This window comes from Alosa alosa, chromosome 17 (assembly GCF_017589495.1).
Source record: "Alosa alosa isolate M-15738 ecotype Scorff River chromosome 17, AALO_Geno_1.1, whole genome shotgun sequence".
Taxonomy (NCBI): Eukaryota; Metazoa; Chordata; class Actinopteri; order Clupeiformes; family Clupeidae; genus Alosa; species Alosa alosa.
In genome coordinates this window covers 12,658,772-12,665,698 of record NC_063205.1, presented here as the reverse complement: position 1 = coordinate 12,665,698, position 6,927 = coordinate 12,658,772, and the positions used below count along the sequence as shown (strand labels likewise).

The following is a 6,927-nucleotide window of genomic DNA, read 5'->3' as shown; positions in this document are numbered from 1 at the left end:
ACGTGACATAACAGCTAGTTTACCCTTGACTCCAGAAAGACGCATGTAAACACTTGCATACCTGGTAATTTAAGCATTCCAACAAAAAACGGCGTTGGCTAGTTTGCATATTAACATGAAGGTGAATGCCAGAATGCAGGTATGAGGTGATGCTTGTCTTAGCTGTGGTGCAAAGGTGAAAGCTGGCAGACTCCTGCATATGGATAAGTGATTCTGGCTGCATGTAGTCCGCATTAAAGATGCCTCGACGTGTCAGTGTTAATTACGACAGAGGCGAGGAGGGATGCAACGCACCGTTCGGGAGACGGAATAGTACGTGGGAGTGCGTAGGTACGTAGGAGATCTTCCCATTCCACGTCAAGATGGACAGGGGCGACCTCTCCGAATTGCAACAGGGTGAATAATCGGTGAGAATGCGAGAGAGAGGGAGAGCGAGAGAGAGGTTCAGTCCAGCGGACGTGCCTTGTGTGCGTTCACACGCCGCATCAGCAACAGGACCCGCGCGCCTCTCCTCAGTGTGAGCGCTATTATGAGATTGCAGAAAAGCTGTGGACGTTCACGTCTAAATTCTGTAAATATAGTTCATTTTTCGACCAATACGACACATCTTACGTTCGAAATAATCAATTCTTTATGTATATGGTGGGGTTGCGCAGACTACAAAAGCTTCCCAATCGCCGAGGTTTACAATAAGATCAATACACGCTTGTGTCGTCTGATACTTCACGTTAGGTTGGAAATAAACGTGGCCCAGCCTTATTATGTAGCGCTTACAAAACAGATATTTCGTTTTTAAACGTAACGGTGTATCTATGTTTGCCTTGGAATTTACACAATCGCTCTTCTAAGTTATGGACTCGTTCACAAAACAGAAGGTTTGTAGGCAATTACTGATCCCTTCCACATGGCAAAAATAGGGAGAAAATAAAAACTTACCCGCATTCGTCTCATCAGCCAATGGAGCGAAATGTAGCCTATTCCGTTAATGCCCTGCCGGCACACCAGCCCTGGCAGAGAGAAAGAGAGTGAGCGCGCAATACGTGAACTCAAACGCGCCTGATCCTCGTTTTTACGCAGTTCTGAGACAGACAGGAACGCGACTCCTCAGCGCTCCCGAGTCTCCGGTCTCTGGAACAAACACGCAGATAGTCCGCCAGTGGAACGCTGTTGTTGTAGAGCCTCTGTAATCCCCCTTTGCCCTCTCCTTTGCGGTTGCTAAAGGCGCATCTCCCCACCCGACCAGCTGTCACATTGACATGCTGGTGTCTGCTCAGCAGTCATTAATATCCGAATAAGCCCGTCTCCTCGCCCGACAGCCAATGGCGTCACAGCTAAGAGCGAAGCGCTCGCAGCATCCAGCGTCTCATTGGCTGAACCTCGCCGTTCATCATCCTCGCTGCCTTCGGCTCCTGGGAGCAATGAGGGAGGGAAGCAGGATGAGGGAGGGGAGGTGGAGGGGTAGAGAGACGGAGAGAGAAAGAGAGAGGGTAGAGAGGGGGAGGAAAGTGTTGGTGTGCAAGAAAATGGATATCTGTTCCCATTAGTGGCTGCGCTCCTGTGCGGTCCCACGGGGAGTTTAAAGATGTTGTTTAACAAACTGAAGCTCCGGGGGTCGGAAGGGGTTATCCAGTGTTTTAAAGAGCTAAATAGAGGTGGTGCCGCTCAAGAAAGTAATTTCTTCACAACAAATGGTACAAGCGTGGGACACATTACTGGATAACTGCCAACAAAATAGAGCCACACTTCATTTATTTATGTGCATACATTTGGGTATAATGGCTATGTGAAATGAAGGCATTGAGGAGTGCATTGAGAGAGACAACACTCGTGCTCTGCACTTTGCGTCTCTCCTCCGAACCAAGGCCATTTTGGAATTCATGGCGTTTTGTGATCCGTGACAGAAGCGCATTGCAAAAGGCAGCCAGCATTTCTCTCTGCACTGCTGGCCTGCTTTCTGTGCCCAGATGCACAGGTGTACCTGATGGCAAAGGATACTGCCACCCCTCTCATAAGTCCTTCTGTTTTACCGTCCATGCCCAGGACCTTCAGTGCCCAGCCCAATTGCCACCAACCCCCACGTGGGCAGGAACATTTTTCCTGGCTGGTATAGTGTGACGGAGAATAATTCATCATAAAAATGCCCCAGTAGGTGAACCTGGCAGTCATGTCTCGTCACCGCGCATTAGAGACAGTTTTGCACCTTGTGAAAGATGCGAGCGGAGGCAGCGGCCGTAAATCAGCGCGTGGGCCGTGCAGGTTGCCGCCGGGGCAGGTATGGAGGGGAGGGGAGGGGGGGGGGTTTATTAGGGGAATTATTCAGTGCCCTCCTGTCATCACCTGCACCCTGCCCAGCCAGTGTTTATGGAGAGTCACGGCCAGGGAGTGTTCGGGAGGCTATGCTCCAGACTTAAAAAAAAAAAAAACATCAGCAGTCGCATTTCCTTCCGACGGAGGTGTGTGTGTGTGTCTTGGGGGTGGAGGTGGGGCAGGGGTCGGTCATCTGCATGGCATTAGAGTAGTACACTGCCCAGGGAGGGCAGGAGGATTTATGAAGTCCAGTTTCGAGGCTGTAAAGGTCTTTACTGTGGACATAAAGGAGTGGAACCTTGTTGTTTTTGCAGGAGGGCATCGTTTAGAGAGCCGTGACTCCCGCTGGGCTGGGCATCCTGCATCAGGGCCTTGAGCAGTCGTGAGAGATGCAGAGTCTGGCTTGGCTTACATTTGCATTACATCATTTTTGCAGAAGTTTAAACTCAGTGTTTAAAGAGTCTCAATGCGAGACAGTGTAACTCTTTCTCAAGTAGCTTTGAACATGAATGTTGCCTCTCCCTGAAATATATTTTATGCGAAAGAAGAAGAAAAAAAAAGAGACTATGAAGGAGAGAGCTATCAGATTGGTCATTCTTTTTGCCTTAAACACAAAGGGGAACCACGTAAAGGAGAACTATATTCCCGGCACCTTTGTCTGTTCCAGGAATAGAGATGACGGGGAACTGTTGGGATGTCCTGAGGCATTGCTTAGGCACCATTGTGAACCTGTCACACTACAGAGGAACCTGATTTCAAAAGGATGGCAGACAGCAAAGGGGTGGCAGTAGCGCACAGCATCTGCAGATCCGTCAGCTTGTTATAAGAACAAACGTATGCACTGCTTAGCCTCTCAAGCACAAAGGGCTCTGATTTAAATGGATGGTAAATTGCAGTGTCCGTCATCAAGCAACGTTCTGGTGCATGAATTATAGCTTTTGATGTGGTGTGTGGTAGCATATGGCATGTGGTAGCAATGGGCTGACTCATTAGTTACAGTAGTTAATGTGTTACTGTAATATGTTAATGTGGTTAGGGTCTTACCCATGGTGTTAAATTAGCAAATTGACTTTGCCTATTTATTAGATTAGCTTTACTGCAGCTAGACTGAAGATTTCACTTGGCACATCATTCAAATTCGGTCCCATACACTAAAATTTCACCATTATTCTGAAACAGTCCAGTGGACAAGAGGCCTGATGGCCATTTACGTACCGTGTGGTTGGGATCGTCTCATATTAGTGTGATGGTAGTAGACAATGCCATGCAGGCCTGTCAGTGTGATTAGTAGTGTGTGCGTTTTCTGCTGGTGTGTGTGTATGTATGTGTTTCTGTGTGTATGCTCATGTGTTGGTGCTGTGAATATGTTTGTGTGTGTGTGTGTGTGTGTGTGTGTGTGTGTGTGTGTGTGTGTGTGTGTGTCTGTGTGTATGTTCATGTGTTGGTGCTGTGAATATGTATGTGAATATGTATGCATGTGTGGTGACATATGCATGTGAAGTGTGTGTGTGTGTGTGTGTGTGTGTGTGTGTGTGTTGGTGCTGTGAATATGTATGTGAATATGTATGCATGTGTGGTGACATATGCATGTGAAGTGTGTGTGTGTGTGAGTGTGTGTGTGTGTGTGTGTGTGTGTGTGTGTGTGTGTGTGTGTTGGTGTGTGTGTGTGTGTTGGTGTGTGTTTGTGTGTGTGTGTGTGTGTACTGTATGTGTGGGTGTGTGTATCCCTCTCTCTCTATCCAATATCTTAAAAAATCTGCTCTTAAATCTCTCTGAACAGGTGGGCTTTGTTTGGCTCATAACCTAAAGTGGCCGCCTGCTCCCCAACACCTCTCCTCCTCTCAATATTCCTCCTATTTCCCAGACGTCTGTGCCTCCCTTTTAAAAACCGCTCCTCTTTTATCCCTTTTTCTCTTCAGTAGGCAGACAGGCAGGCAGGGCTTCACACAGTCGATCCTCATCACCCTTCATTATAGCGTATTAAAAAAATTAATACTTGATCATTATGCAAATGGGTTGAGACCGTGAATTGACTCAGTAGGTGATTCGTTGATGAATCACTGAAAATGAATGCTAAAAAAAATGTGGCATTGGGGTGTCAACGCATAGCACTGCAGGCGCCGTCCAGAATAACACCTGAAACTCGGAGTGGAGGAAGAAATTGAAACCTCTCGAGAATTACATAAACTTGCTAAAAATACAGACACAAACACAGTAAAGATATGTAAATGTATTATTTCTCCAGGACAGGCCGTGTATGTTGATTATTGGGGGCCAAGCAGCGAAGCTGCGAAAGCACCCATTGTGTTTCTACGTTTTCTTCCCTATTATTATTATTCTGCCATTGAAGTCAATCGCAGCCCATAGAACCGTCTGGTGAAAAGTTGTGAAATTTGGCACACTGATTAGGGACAGTCCCATGATTCATGTCACAAAGTTTCATGTCGGCACCTCCCGCGCTCTAGCGCCACCAACAGGCCAAAGTTGGACTTGCGTTCACGCACGTAACTTCTGACCTGTTGACCCGATTGTCAAAAATGAGGTATCATTGGAATCCTTGGACCAAACCGAGTTCAACGCACCCTATGACGTCATTTTCCGCCATGATGGATTTTCCGCCATTTTGGATTTCATCAAAATCACTTCATATCAGAAAACATATCAGAGGTCACAAATTTTGTCCGATCGACACCAAACTTCACAGATATCATCTACAGACCATGCCTCATTAATGCATCGTTTTTTGTCTTCGGAACTAAAATCGTTCGCGCGTAACAGCCAATCGAAATTTGCAGCGAAGCTGCCAAACAGGAAGTGAGCTCATATCTCAGCAACCCATTCATCTATCATAACCAAACTTAGTCCATGGACTCGGGACCCAATCAGGGGGAGGCTCAAGAAATCTGGTGACCTTTGACCTCTAGGGGGCGCTGTAATTAAGAAACATGCCTTTTGGCCTGTAGCAGCAGTTGTGCTTAGAATTAAAATGCACTAGTGGTGTCTGGTACTACTGTTTTAGGTCCTTAGGCCGACCCAAGCCAACTTGTGATGTCATCGTAATTGATTCGGCCGCCATATTGGATTTAATCAAAACACGCATTACAAGTTTTTCTTGAGGTCACAAATTTCAGCGGATCCTCACCAAAATTGGCAGAGACCATCTTCAGACCATGCCTTATCAGTGCATTGCTTTCTGGAAGAATTGACAGAAGCATTTGGCTGTAACAGCCAATCGAAATTTGCGGTCAAGCCGCCAAACAGGAAGTGAGGTCATATCTCAGCAACCCTTGCATGTATCAAAGCCAAACTGGGTGCATGGACTCAGGACCCAATCAGGGGGACACTCAATAAATCTGTGACCTTTGACCTCTAGGGGGCGCTGTAATTAAGAAACATGCCTTTTGGCCTGTAGCTGCTGTTGTGTTTGGAATTAAAATGCACTAGTGGTGTCTGGTAATACTGTTGGAGGTCCTTAGACCGACCCAGGCCAACTTGTGATGTCATCGTAATTGATTCGGCCGCCATGTTAGATTTAATCAAAAACATCAAAAAGTTATCACAGGTCGCAAATTTCATCTGATCTTCACCAACATTGGCACAGACCATCTTCAGACCATAACCTATCAATATATTGCTCTCTGGAACAATTGACAAAAGCATTCGCCCGTAACAGCCAATCGAAATTGGTGGCGAAGCCGCCAAACAGGAAGTGAGCTCATATCTCAGCAACCCTGCCATGTATCATAACCAAACTTACTACATATATTCATGACCCCATTAGGAGGACGCTCAAACAATTTGGTGACCTTTGACCTGTAGGGGGTGCTGCAATTAGCAATATTGCATTTTGATCTGTAGTTGCTTGTGTTTTATCAATCTTTTATTTTTTGATGTGAAACTGATGACAACATGTTCCATCCAGTTAATTCTAATGCGTGCGTGCAAGGGCAGGGCAGGGCAGGACGGGGTGGGACGGGCTGGGGTGACTAGGTGGGGGGGGGGCTGGCTGGCGGAGGCGGTGGCAATACTCAGCCCTGTTTCAGCCCTGTTGATCCCGGGTGTCTGCTGAGTTCTATCTTGTCACCGTGGCTACTCCGGCCTATTCTGCTTGGCCCCCTCATTGCTGCTTGCAGCTATATTTGTATGTTAATTAGTGTCCTTGTGGCTCACCAATCATTATTGTAAATCCTTTCTGAGCCATAGAGGCTAATAGGGCTGGTGTTTCTACGCAGTTTCTGAGGTTCTGAGGGGATGAGAGTTGTAGACTGCCCCATTTACAGCCGGGTGGACTGAGACAATGCAGACCAAGGTCATCAAGTGACTGGCTGGGTTTCGAACTGGCAACCTTCGAGTACACACACACACACACACACACACACACACACACACACCACACACACACACACACACACACACACACACACACACACACACACAGAGGAAAGGGGTCATACACACATACTCATATTCATATTATTCTCCCTTTCTGTATCTCTCTCTTCCTCTCTCTCTGTATCTCTCTCTTCCTCTATCTCTCTCTATCTCTCTCCCTCCCTCTCTCTCTCTTTATCTCTCTCTCTCTCTCTCTCTCTCTCTCTCTCTCTATCTCTCTGGCCTACT

The 6,927-nt window shown here is 46.9% G+C and overlaps 1 protein-coding gene across 1 annotated transcript in view; it reads right to left on the bottom strand.

Annotated features, from left to right (window-relative positions):
- The window catches only part of LOC125310933 (leucine-rich repeat neuronal protein 3), an 18,110-nt gene extending 16,849 nt beyond the window's left edge, over window positions 1–1,261 (bottom strand). Inside the window, exon 1 of the mRNA XM_048268734.1 lies at window positions 937–1,261. The gene's annotated coding sequence lies outside the window, so the exon portion shown is untranslated. The remainder of the gene's footprint in view (window positions 1–936) is intronic.
- Between the last annotated feature and the right edge of the window lie 5,666 nt (window positions 1,262–6,927).